This window comes from Lutra lutra, chromosome 15, assembly GCF_902655055.1.
Source record: "Lutra lutra chromosome 15, mLutLut1.2, whole genome shotgun sequence".
In the NCBI taxonomy this organism is placed as follows: Eukaryota; Metazoa; Chordata; class Mammalia; order Carnivora; family Mustelidae; genus Lutra; species Lutra lutra.
Genome location: NC_062292.1, coordinates 5,080,936 through 5,095,122, shown reverse-complemented (window position 1 = coordinate 5,095,122; position 14,187 = coordinate 5,080,936).

The following is a 14,187-nucleotide window of genomic DNA, read 5'->3' as shown; positions in this document are numbered from 1 at the left end:
ATGTGTTCTACTTTATCTCTAGTTTCTATCTCATTGATCTCTGCTCCAATCTTGATTATTTCCCTTCTTGTGTGTGGGGTTGGATTAATTTGTCGTTGATTCTCCTGTTCTTTAAGGTTAGTTTGGCCAATGGTTCATCATTCTTATTGATTCTTTCAAAGAACCAGTTTCTAGTTTCGTTGATGTGTTCTACTACATCTCTACTTTCTAACTCTTCTATCTTGCTTTCATCTTGATTATTTCCCTTCTTGTGCATGAGGTTGACTTAATTTATTGTTGATTTTCCAGTTCTTTAAGGTGTAAAGAGAGTTGGTATATTCAGGATTTTTCAATTTATTTTGAGTGAGGCTTGGATGGCTATGTTTTTTCCCCTTATGACCACCTTTACTATATCCCATAGGTTTTGGACTGATGTATCTTCTCATTGGTTTCCATGAATTGTTTAAGTTCTTCTTGGATTTCCTGGTTGATCCAGTCATTCTTGGGCAGGGATGGTCTTTAGCTTCCAAGTGTTTGAATTCCTTCCAAACTTGTTCTTGTGGTTGAGTTCCACTTTAAAAGCATTATGGTCTGAGACTATGCAGGGAAGAGTCTCAATCTTTTGATATCAGTTGAGCCCCTTTTGTGACGCAGTATGTGTTCTATTCTGGAGAGAGTTCCATGTGCGCTCAAGAAGAATGAGTATTCTGATGTTTCTGGGTGGAATGTTCTGTATATATCTATTAGGTCCATCTGGTCCAATGTGTCCTTCAAAGCTCTTGTTTCTTTATTGATTTTCTGCTTGGATGATCTATTACTGAGAGTGGGGTGTTAAGATCCCCTACAATTAATGTATTCATATCAGTATGACTCTTTATTTTGATTGACAGTTGGCTTATATATTTGGCTCTTCCCATGTCAGGGGTATAAATATTTACAATTGCTAGATCTTCTTGCTAGATAGACCCTTTAAAAATGATGTAGTGTCCTTCTGTATCTCTGACTACAGTCTTTAGCTTAAAATCTAATTTATCTGGTATGAGAATCGCTACCACAGCTTTCTTGTGAGGCCTGTTGGCATGCAAGATGGTTCTCTATCCCTTCACTTTCAGTCTGGATGTATCTTTAGGTTCCACATATGTCTCTTGTAGAGACATATGGACATATGGATAGGTCCTGTCATTTTATCCAGTCTGCAACCCTGCACTCTTTTATGGGAGCATTTAGGCCGTTCAGGTTGAGAGTGATTATTGAAAGATACGTTTTTGTTGACACCATGTGGCTTGTGAAGTCCTTGTTTCTATAGATTGTCTCTGTGAATTTCTGTTCTATGTCACTCTTGGGTTCTTTCTTCTTTTATAGAGCTCCCCTTAATATTTCTTGTAGTGCTGGCTTGGTGGTCACATAATCTTTTAAACCTTGCTGGTCTTGGAAGCTCTTTATCTGTCCATTCATTTTGAATGTCAGCCTTGCTGGATAAAGTATTCTTGGCCTCATGTTCTTCCCATTTAGTGCCCTGAATATCTCTTGCCAGCCTTTTCAGGCTTGCCAGGTTTCTATGGACAGGTCTGATGTTATTCTGATGGTCCTCCCTCTGTACATAAGGAATCTCTTCCCCCTAGCTGTCTTTAAGACCTCTTGTCTGAAATTGTGATTCATGAATTTCACAATTAAGTGTCTGGATGTCTTTCCAGACTCGTTGATCTTGGAGTGTATCCTTTCTGCCTCTAGGACATGAACACTTATTCCATTCCTCAGATTAGGGATATTTTCATCCAGAATTTGTTCAACTATATCGTCTAGTCTTCTTTCACCACACTGTCAGGGATCCTGATAATTCTGATGTTGATATGTTTCACGGAGTCATTTATTTCCCCAATTCTGTTTTCATGGCTTCTAAGCTCTTTGTTCCAAGCCTCCTCCTGATCCTTTTTCTCTATCAGTTTGCCCTCTAGATCACTAATTCTGTCTTCTGCCTTTGTTACCCTAGCTGTTAGAGTATTTAGATTAGATTGGATCTCACTGATAGCATTTTTAACTTCTGCCCTGGGTTCTCAGTTCCGCCCTTAGAGATTCTATGTTGTTACTAATGGTTTTCTCCAACCTAGCCATTGCCTGGATAATTGTTACCCTGAATTACCTTTCTGACATACTGTCTATGTCCATATCCCATAGTTCTGAGGGAGAGGGCACAGTCTCTGAATTTTTCCTCTGTTGGGAATTCCTCCTCCTAGTCATTTGGTGAGAGGTGGTTGAGGGGATATATAGCTGAATATATCAACTATGATCCAGGCAAGGTGCACCCTGGAAAGTTTTGGAGCAATTGGAAGTCACCACCAAAATGAAAGAAAAGAGAAAAAGTGAGCGAGCAAGAGAGAAACAAAGAGAAAACCCAGCCAAAATGAGCCCCCAAAGTAAAATTTATAAGGTAAATAAACAAAAACGAAGAAACAAAAAGACTGACAAAAGTAAATGACAAGGAAAGAAAGAACCTAGCCAAAATCCATCCCAAGAATAAGATTTATATAATACCAGAACAAAAACAAATACACAGTAACAGAAGAAAAAGATGGGAGGGTGTTTATAAATCCTCAATATGGGTGAGAAAGGTTATTTTGGTTCTTCCTAGGTGTATCTTGATATCTTTTTAAAGGATTCAACTTTCCAGAGATAAAGGGAGATTAAAACTGGTTTACATGCAGGGGTAGTATTGAATAGGGAAAAAGGATTACTTTGAAGCTTATATATGTATGTATATTAAAAAAAATAAAAATAAAAACAAAAACACAGGTATATGTATGAAAAAGTTCAAGTTAAAAGGTTATTATGGAATATGTTGTATTAAACCTCTAGTTGTAATGGTAAGTAGGTTAAAAAAAATTAAAAGAACAAGAATCGTGAGAATGAATTAAAAAAAAAAAAGAATAAAAGTTGAATCTATGAAATATGAAGGTTTTAGGGCCATGCTGTGAGCTTAATATATTGTTGTCCCTAGATGTTGGGGTTTTACAGTTTTAATGGGACCCTGTGGTTATTGTCCTTTTGTTCTTTTGGCTTGCCTTCTGGGGGCGGGGCCTGCTGCATTGTTCTCCTGTTAATCTTGCTTGGGTTGAGTCGCCCTGCAGGTTATCAAGGGGCTGGGCTTTGTGGAAACTGGTTTTTCAGGCTTTTGTTCTCTGGAGGTTTTTGTTCTTTGGCAGCTTTTTGTGAAATCAACCTGCGCGCCCAGACCTCCGCCTGAGAGAGAAGCCTCCGTCTGCTCCCCTCTGGGTGGTCCAGAACACTCAGACTCCCCCTCTGCAAACTCCGCCGAACACCGCAGCCACCTTCCCAGTGGTTGCCCGAGGCTCCCGCTGGCTCTGCACCCCCGCGCCACTAAAACCGTAAGCAATATTGGTCCAGGGAGCCCGCTTCCGGTGGCTGCCTTGGCCAGGACTGCTGTCTGGGTTCCAGGCCCATGCACGATGTGCTCAGACCCTGCGGTCGAGCAAGCCGCGGAACGCTGCTCCAAGGGATCCCAACCAGAGATCGCAGCGGGTTCTCTCAGGCGCAGGCTGGGAGCGTTCAGAGGCTCAGCCGGTCACAGAAGGCTGTGGTCTTAGAGGCTGTGGGCTCGTGCCCACACCAGGCTCACTCAGATGGGGATGGGAGTGCACCCAGCCGAGCTGTGGTGCAAGCAGTGGAAAGATGGGACTCAGGGACCACAGACTGGAGGCTCCGCCACATTCTCTCTGGCATGGGTGGTTGCCGGTGGTGGCCGTCCTTGGACTGTGGGCTTAGACCTGTGCCCATGACCACCCGATTCCACCAGTTGCCCCTTAAGATCTTTTGCTCTTTGTGAGTGCTTTTCACCAGACTCCAAGTTAGTGCTGTCCTCAACCACAGGGCACTTTCTTATTGGGGTATTACTTTGCAATGGGTCACTTCTGGTGGCTCCCTCCCCCACCTTCTGTTTATTCTCCGATATCAGTCTGACCATTCCCACTCTGGGTTACCTCTCTACTGTGTCTTCTGCCGCTATAGCGATCTAGAAGTGTATAATCCTGCATCTCAGGCTGATTACATGGGTGTTTGAGAGTTTTCTGGTAGATATTTAGCTCACTTTGGGGGACCAGTTGAAACAGGGTCTCCTACTTCTCTGCCATCTTGCCCCTCCTTCTATTATACTATCCCTTTTATTTCTTTTTGTTGGTTTATTTCATTGGCTAGTACCTCCAGTATGAGGTTGCATTGAAATGCTGGGAGAGTATCTTTGCCTCATTTCTAATATCGGGGCAAAGTTTTCAGTATTTCCTCACTGAATTATGTTTGCTCTAGGATTTTTGTTGAGTATTCTTAAGTACATTGAGGAATTTCTCTTATCTTTGGTTTTTAGAAATTTTTGAAAAGGTGTCAATGAATGTTGAATTTCATCACATGCTTTTAATGGATGTCTTGACATTATCATGCTAGTTTTGAACATTAAACATTGCATTCTGGAATAAATTCAATTTGTTGATAATGCATTATTTTTTTTATATGTCTCAATTCAATTTGGTCATATTTTCTTTAGAGTTTTTGAATTGATATTTATGAAAAGATTGGAATTTCTTCTTCTCCCCCTTGTGATAGCCTTACCATGCTTTTGGTAATAAGATTATGCTGGCTTTATAAAATCAGTTGGGAATTGTTTTTATTTTTTCCTATTCTCTGGAAGAGTTTGAATATGTTAGTATTATCTCTTCCTTAAATGTTTGGAAGAATTTACTGGAGTAGGTATGTAGGCCTGAAAATTTCTTTGTGGAGAGGTCTTAAATTTTAGATTCAATTTATTTAAATATATATATTACTATTCAGAAGTTCTATTTTATTTTGTTTCAGTGTTGATGTTTTGCATTTTTCTAAAACTTATCCTTTTTAAACAACTTTTGAATATAGTTGACACACAATGTTACATTAGTTTCAGGTGTACAACATAATGATTTGACAAGTTTATGCTATGCTGCTACCATCTGCCACCATACAGTACTATTGTAATATCATGTCTACATTCCTTATGCTGTGTCTTTTATTCTCATGACTTATTCAGTCCATAACTGGAAGCCAGCGTCTCCCATTCCCCTTCACCCATTTTGCCCATTGCCCAAACTCCCTTCCCTCTGGTAACCACCTTTTTGTTATCTGGATTTTCATAGAAGACTTGTCTTTTTCATCCAAATTTTCAAATTCATTGGCATAAGGTTCCTAACATCTTATGATTTTCAAAAATATTTATTTTTTGACAGAGCACAGGCTGGGGGAGTGGAAGAGGGAGAGGGAGAAGCAGACTCTCCACTGAGCAGGGATCCTGATGCGGGGCTCTATCCCAGGTCCCTGAGATCATGACCTGAGCTGAAGGCAGCTGCTTAACTGAGTCCCCAGGTACCCCTCTGCTTATGATGTTAATGTTTGTAGGATTTGTAGTGCTTTCAATTTTTCATGCTTGATACTAGTAATTTGTGCCTTGTTTATTATTCTTGATAAGGTTATATAAATTTTATCAAAGTTTTCAAAGAACTAGATTTTGGCTTTGTTGATTTTTCTCTAGTTATATACTTATATTTTCTCTATTGTACCTTTATTCATATTTGTTGATCTTTGTTTTTATTTTTACTATTTTTTTCTTTTATTTGATATGGGTTTGGTATGTCTTTGTTTTTCTAGCTTTTTGAAATAGATTATGAATCTTTTGTCTTTCTCCTTTATTATGGATTTAAAGCCAATTTAATCTCAGTACTGCTTCAGTTGCATCCCCTAAATTTAAGATTCATTGCTTGAGGTTCGTTCTTTTTTTTTTTTTTTTTTTTAAGATTTTATTTATTTATTTGTCAGAAAGAGAGAGAGAGAAAGCACACAAGCAGGCAGAGAGGCAGGCAGAGGCGGAGAGAGAGGCAGGCTCCCCGCTGAGCAAGGAGCCCGACGTGGGACTCGATCCCAGGACCCTGGGATCATGACCTGAGCCGAAGGCAGCGGCTTAACCCACTGAGCCACCCAGGCATCCCATCTTGAGGTTCATTCTTAAGATTATGCTTTAGACCAGTGATTTTCAACTTAGGTGATTTTATTGCTGCCACCCCCTACCTTCAGGAATGTCTGGCAGTGTCTGGAGACATTTTTGGTAGTCACAGGTTGGGCAGCGGAGCTACTAGCATCTAGTGGGTAGAGGCTAGGGCTGTTGCTAAAAATTCTACAATATACAGGACAACTCCTCACAACAAAGAAGTATCTGTCAATGGTTCTGAGGTTGAGAAACCTTGCGGACTTAGGCCTATTTATTAACCATAAATGTACCCCCCCATAATATCCTCCACATGACTTGTTTCTTTCCTCCTTTTGGGTTCCCATGGTGCTGTCCCTAATCACCCTATACATGTAGCTCTAAATCATGCTCTATAATCTTTATTATATTTTCCTTCATCACATTATGCATGTTCTCATATGATGTAAATAATATATAAATATATAAATCCATATATGACCATATATATGTAATATTTATTTCTTTTTGCTTGACTCCTTCACTAGAATAGCAGAGTTCTATTTTGTTTTTAACTTCCTTTTCCCAGTGTCTAGAACAATCCTGCATGGTTGGATGAGTTAATATTTGTTACATGATTGAATGCATTGTTGCATTGGAATAAGTGTCGTTTCCAGTTCAAGGCACTGAAAGTGCAGTGGTCGATAAAGTAGATGTTGTGTAAGGGGGGGTACAAATGCGATAAAGAAAATAGTGAATTTTCCTGGTGCAAGAAGGGAAACTCCTCTTCTCCCTTTTTCCTTAGCATGTTTACTTAAAGAAAACTGTAATTTTTAGTTCTTTCTCTGCCCATTTGAGATGTCTATAAACTTTTTAAAAGTTAAATAAGGCTCTAGCCAGTTTTGTAACCTACAAATCCTTTTCAAGAACTTGGTATTCATCCTTTTGAAATGTGACCAAGGAAGATAGCACCTCTATTTTCCAGTCTCTGGGAGTGCGTAGGAGCCCAACTTTGGTAGCTGTGTGACTCCACATTACTAATCTATCTCTTGTCATAAGTAAATAAAAAATTTGTTACCTTTTTTTTTCTTTTGTTTGTTTTTAAATATTTATTTATTTGACAAAGAGAGACACAGCAGAAGAGGGAACACAGCAGGGGGAGTGGGATCAAAGGGCTCCATACTCCAATAGTGTCTCTCTGACCCCCCAAATTTCTCCTATAACAGATGTGACTGAAATTTCATCTACCATGTAAATATTCAGTATTGGAAAATATACTTGCAGCTCTACAGGCAGAACTGTGCCAGTGAGAGATTGCACCAAATTTTTGAATAGGTGTCTTTATTTCCATATAAGGCTTTGCCAACGATTTGTTGAAGACACACCAGAGATCGCAATAAATCCTAAGTGAATGTTGAAAATTCATACACAACTTTCAAGATTATTTTTTTGTTAGTAAGCTGGATATAAAGTAATTCATTTGATATTCACCCTCTTCCTTCCTGTCTTCTCATAATACATTTGGTCTCCAGATGTTGAAGTGAGGAACTTTTTTCCTGGAAAATGAAAGTGTTGGGGGGGCTGGCATATGGAAGAGACTAAAGCATGTCTCAAAATGAAGCTAATGTACATCTAAATCCCTGGGACCTCTGACATAACCTTGCCACAGGCTGAACTTGGTACTGAGAAAGAGGAGGCCCAGTGATTTCTGTTAAAGCACCAAGTAGTTCAAGGGATCATTGGAGAAGTTTTCTCGTATTTTATCCTATGACATTTTTCTTGACAACCTTGCCAAGTACGTTTTTTCCTCTTTCTCTCTCTTTCTTGCAAACGAAGAGTCAAGCTGAGGGAGTTAAAGTAGTTTTCTAAGGGCCCCAGACATTTAGGTGCAAAGCTAGAACTCCAGACTGTTTGACTTAGACGCCCTTGTGCTGTCCCACATATCATACTGCCAACCCAAGGAGTTGAAAGTCTGCATGTTCTGCTACGCGGTCAGACCCTAAGTGTTACTTTAGAACAAAGGTACTGTGTATGGCCTTGCTTCTTTAGGATTTCATGCCTGTATGCCATCGAGGGCTGGGGTCATGAATATCTAGCTATTCAAATGGATGAATGAATTAAACCTGGCCATGCTAAAACCTTTTCCAAAGGAGCTCCTCTTTTAATAATTTCTATTTCTCTTAAGCCTGCTAGTTATTAGAACCTAAGCGATCATTTGAGGAACGTTTTCTCCTTGGCCACTTTAATATTCACTGAATTACCAGATATGTCATTTTACTTTTATAGTGTCTCCACACCGGTCTCTTCCTTTTTATTCCCATTGCCACCACCTTTATTTCAGCTAGCCTCAAGGCGTATATACTTCCATTTACATTCTGTTTTACTCTGTCTCATCCATATATCCATCCATCCCTCTGTCTATCCATCATCCATCCTTTCATTTCATCAACAAACATTTTGTGAGTACTTACTAAAGATACAATCGACAGATTATCACAATATGGTACGATAAATGCTTAAGAAGATATTGTTTAGGGTGCTATGAGAACACAGAAAGGGGACATTCTTACCCAATTCAGGGAGAGAGACTCAGAGAAGGCTTCTTGGAGGAGCTGTCAATCTGAGCTGAGCCTCAAAAAATCAATTGAGTTAGAAAGGTGAAGGGGATGGAGAAGAGCAGAATAAGAACCACAGGGTCCCTCCCCTGCTGCCTCACCATTTCTTTTCTCTGTTTCAATCTTCCCCCATAGCAGTTTGCAATACCTGGCACACTATGTAGTTTACCTGCCATATTGCTTCCCAGGATTATCCAGTGATAGTCCCTGACACCCCAGTAAAAGCCAGATGGATCACAGCGGCTGCCCAGGCTACTGTGGTGGGGCTCCTGTCAGTCCTCTGACCTCTTTTCTCTCCACTTTTCTCCTTAGTCACCCTGCATCAGGACACTGGGCTCCTTGTTGTTTCTTGAATGCATCAGGCTGCCTCCTGCCTTGGAGCCTTTCACCCATTCCTCCCTTCCCTCTGGGTGCAGTGGTCTCACAGATGTCTGCATGACTAACTCCCTGCATTCCTGCAGGACTTACTCACACTATTACACAGGGCTTCCCTGATTATTCCATTTGTAATTAAATCCACTCACCTCCCCACCAGAGCTCTCTATCCCCTAATCCCCCTCTTTTTAAAGTAGGCTCCACGCCCAGTGTGGAACCCATCACCCTTTTTTGCTTAGAAACTATCAGCTTGATCATACCATGCATTTATATGTTTATTTCATTTATTGCCCAAAGAATGTAAGCTTCATGGGAACAGGGCTTTTGACTCTTTTAAAGTCAATTCTGTCTTCACTACCTAGATGAGTCCATAGAAAATCTTGTTTTGGGGGGGCAGGAACAGTATACTACGTTGATGGCATATAGCAACGTAGGGCTCCTCAAACCCCATCCCCCCTCTTCAGGGGCTCTGGGACAGAAACTGTGGAAGTTGGGAGATTGTCAGTGTGTTGGGAGATGTGGTGGGGCAAGGACTCCCCAGCAGCTGAGGGCCTGTCTTCCTTTTGCTATTGCTGGGGCTGGTGGTCCAGGGGGCTCTTACTCCTTGGAGGCCATGTGGACTGTAAAGTCCGCCATCTAGTTGCTGTGGCCAAATTCACTGTCACACCAGGAAATATATTTGACAAAGTGGTCGCTGAGAGCAATGCCAGCCCCAGCATTGAAGGTGGGAGTGGGTGTCACTGTTAAAGTCATGGGAGACAGCCTGGTCCCCAGTGTACCCCAGGCTGCCCTTAAGGGGTCCCTCTGATGACTGCCTCACTACCTTCTTAATGTGATCTTATTTGGCAGCCTTCTCTGGGTGGCAGGTCAGATCTGCACTGCTAGAGTTGAGGATTCAGTAGTGTGGCACCACCTTCCTTGGACTCTTGCCAGGTGCTAATGTTGCTTAAGGGAAGGAAACATTTCATTTTGTTTGGTGGTGGTAATGACTACCTTTCCCTCTCTCTCCCAGCTGATGTTTTTAGCCTTTTACCACCACCAAAGGGTCACTTCTGTATTTCTCAGCAGGGATTTTTCCTTTTGACTAACACATGGGATTCTTCCACAGAGCTATGGATTTCTTGGTTGTTGGTCACTGTCACAGTATAGATATTAGGAGGTGGAGGAAGGGAATGTTGGAGTTTTCAATTAAAGGCCTCTGTTTCCTTGGTGTGTAGGAGGCTGGACCATCTGGCGAGAAAAGGTGGAAACAGGGTAGAGATGATGAAATTTGGAACTTTCACCCATCAGATTGGGAAATGTGACTAAAGACAGAAAACAGAGGGATCCTGAATACAATGACATGTTTGGAGAATACACAATATCCTTGCACGATGTCTGATGTTGATTTTTTTTTTGCGTAATACACCAGTGCTGCTGATTCTTTAGAAGGAATTCTTTAGGGGGAATTCTGATTCCTCAAGGAGGAAGAATGAATTGAACTCAAATTCTCATTGTTAGAAAAGTAACAAGCACAAAGTAATAATGTGCTGTGATTTTCCTGTGCGAATCCTTGTTGTCCTCAAAGAATAGGAACTGCTGTAGCCCACAAGGCAGGCTAATCCTTAGCACTTATCAAATGATCAGACATCCAGCAGATATATGGGGGAGAGAATAAGAACCCTGGGCCTTTTGGAAGGCAAACCTTGTGGTCATTTCCTACTCCTGGAGAGATTAATACTGAAGCTGACATTTACCAAGGGTTCCTTGTGGGCGCTGTACGAATACTGGGTAGACCCTCCTGAAGGAATATCTGCGCTTGGTGGTCCCTCCCTCTGGGTTAGAAGAGGTTCCTACCTTCATCAGTCTTCTCTAAACTTCAACAGTGGGATTTATTTTTGAGACCAGAAACTTGGATTTAGTACAATTTCTGGGAGTGTGCTATGATTGTACTTCAGACAGGCCAGAATAGGAATCTAAGAAGTCAGGTCAGGGAAGGAGCAGGAATTTTAGAGGGAATCTTGGAGCCACTGAGACTTCCAGGAGGGGTCAGGGGACATCTATAGGATCCAGGACCTTTGGGATTTGGGGGCAGGGAATTTTTAGGGCACTTTCTGCAATGGAATATGGAGAAATTTCATGGCAAAAGGGGCACATTGGAGCCAATAGCAACAGAGAAGGAAGGAAAAAAAAAAACACTTATGAGGCATTTACTATGTACCTAAGATTTGTCTAATGCTTATCATATATCAGCAGTGCATATCAACTATATCTTTTTAAAATTTTTTCAGTGTTCCTAGATTCATTGTTTATGCACCACACCCAGTGCTCCATGCAATCCGTGCCCTCCTTAATACCCACCACCAAGCTCACCCAACCCCCACCCCCACCCCTCCAAAACTCTCAGTTTGTTTCTCAGAGTCCACACAGTCTCTCATGCTTCATCTCCCCCTCCGATTTCCCCCAACTCCTCCTTTCCTTCTCCCAATTGCCCTCCGTGTTATTCCTTATGCTCCACAAGTGAAACCCTATGATAATCGACTCTCTCTGTTTGACGTATTTCACTCAGCATAATCTCCTCCAGTCCTGTCCATGTTGATACAAAAGTTGGGCATTCATCCTTTCTGATAGAGGCATAATATTCCATTGTATATATGGACCATATCCTCTTTACCCATTCGTCCATTGAGGGGCATCTTGGCTCTTTCCACAGTTTAGTGACTGTGGCCATTGCTCCTATGAATGTTGGGGTACAGATGGCCCTTCTTTTCACATCTGTATCTTTGGGGCAAATACCCAGTAGTGCAATTGCAGGGTCATAGGGTAGCTCTGTTTTTTAATTTCCTTAAGAAATATCAATTATATCTTGCAACAGTTCTATGAAACTATTGTAATGTCTCCCTTCTGTAAGTGGCAAAACTAAGGCCTGGAAAGTGAAGCCACTTGCTCAGGAGCACAAACTAACAAGTGGCCAAGCTGAGGTTTTTCTTTTTTTTTTTTTAAGATTTTATTTATTTATTTGACAGAGAGAGATCACAAGTAGACGGAGAGGCAGGCAGAGAGAGAGAGAGGGAAGCAAGCTCCTTGCTGAGCAGAGAGCCCGATGCGGGACTCGATCCCAGGACCCTGAGATCATGACCTGAGCCGAAGGCAGCGGCTTAACCCACTGAGCCACCCAGGTGCCCCACCAAGCTGAGTTTTAATCCGTAGTCTTCTGACTCCATATCTAGAGCCCTGGGAAGGAGATTGTGGCCGCTGTTATGCCTGAGTTTTTGCGTCCCGAGAGGTCACCAAGGAGCCAAGCACTGATGCAATCACACGAGGATTTATTCATCAAGCATAAGCTTGGGCCCAAGTATACCTGACGCAGCGGAGTAGGGACTTGAACCCGGAACCAGATTACAGTCAGAGTTTTTAAAGGCAGAGTAGGGGTGGACTCGGCGGTGGGTGAGGACAAAGGGGGTTGTGGATGATGTAAGTCTCTAAGGAATTTTGGAAGCAAGGTCTCCAGGACCTTGAGGGGCTAGCTGTTGTCTGGGGAAAAGGTTATTCGTTACCAATAATAAAAATCTTCTTGTGACACCCTTTAGGTGTATATCAGTGGGTCATATGCTTGGGAATGATCGCTGATACTATCTTGGAGGTTTAGAGATAAAGTGTCACATTTCTCCTATCAAGCGTCCTTGTTAGTGAGATTTAGGTTTAGAAGAAATTTAACTTTATTTCCATTTCCTTCTGCCTCAGCCTCCTTCAGTTTTATGGTGGGGAGGGCGACATTAGGGCTTAAGGAACTGAGTTATTTGTCTCTTGAAATTGGGCTATTGAGAAGATAGCTTCTTTGTTGTAAATCACTAGGACATTTGTAAACTGAGGGAGACTCCGGTCTTGCAGGATTGTGATCTCTGCAAGTTAACTATTTGTTTTTCTTTTAGGGCAGCCAGGGGTGGCTGAGGAATGTCACACATACTACCGAGGGGAGGGGAGCGGGTGGAGAGGGGGTGCAAGGTGCCAGCTTTTGCTTTGCCAAGATGGCTGTACTTATAGGGCTAGACTCGAGGTGGGTACAGCCTTGTTTTTCTTGGCCTCCACAGCCGCCAAGCCAGTAGGTGACAAGACTTTAGTCATATTTTAGCAAGGGGCCTATGCTATGCACACTTGTTAAATGTCTGCTGCTAAATAAATGCAAAGCTTTCCTGCCTTTTGTGTAGTTTCTGGATTCTACACATCGTTCTCTGTCTCCTCCGTCTCCTTTCAGAGAGCATTGGTCCAGTTGCTCTTCTCTACTGCTGTGATCCCTGTTTGCTCCATGTAGCTAAGAAGGAAGGGTCTTTCTCCTGTTTTCCAGGCTGTGCAGCACTAACACCCTTGGTAACTCTCTGCTAGCAAAGCTGGGGAATGGAGGAAAGGGGAAAGGGAAGAAATGGAGAGTCTACTTATCTATTTTCCCTCCCCCCCACCCACTCAAAATCCCTTTCTCAGACCATGGTTAGGGGTGGGGAGAGGCTCCAGAGAAACAAATCATTCTGTGTCTGTGTCCTCTTTGGTTAAATGAAAAATACAGTTTTCTTTTTTATTTTTTAAAGATTGTATTAATTAATTGATTATTTATTTATTTATTTATTTGAGAAATAGATTGTGCATACACACACACACAAGCAGTAGGGAGGAGCAGAGGGGGAGAGAGAATCTTTTTTTTTTTTTTTTTTTAAATTTTATTTTTTTGGTGTTCCAAGAGTCCTTGTTTATGCGCCATACCCAGTGCTCCATGCAATACGTACCCTCCTTAATACCCACCACCAGGCTCACCCAACCCCCCCACCTCCTCCCCTCCAAAACTCTTTGTTTCTGAGTCCACAGTCTTTCATGGTTCATCACCCCTCTGATTTCCCCCAGTTCACTTTTCCTTTCCTTCTCCTAAGGTCCTCCATGTTATTCCTTACGCTCCACAAGTAAGTGAAACCATATGATAACTGACTCTCTCTGCTTGACTTATTTCACTCAGCATAATCTCCTCCAGTCCCGTCCATGTTGAATCAAATGTTGGGTATTCATCCTTTCTGATAGCTGTGTAATATCCCGTTGTATATATGGATCACATCTTCTATCCATTCGTCTATTGAAGGGCATCTGGCTCTTTCCACAGTTTGGCAATTGTGGCCATTGCTGCTATAAACATTGGGGTACAGATGGCTCTTCTTTTCACTACATCTCTATCTTTGGGGTCAATACCCAGTAGTGCAATTG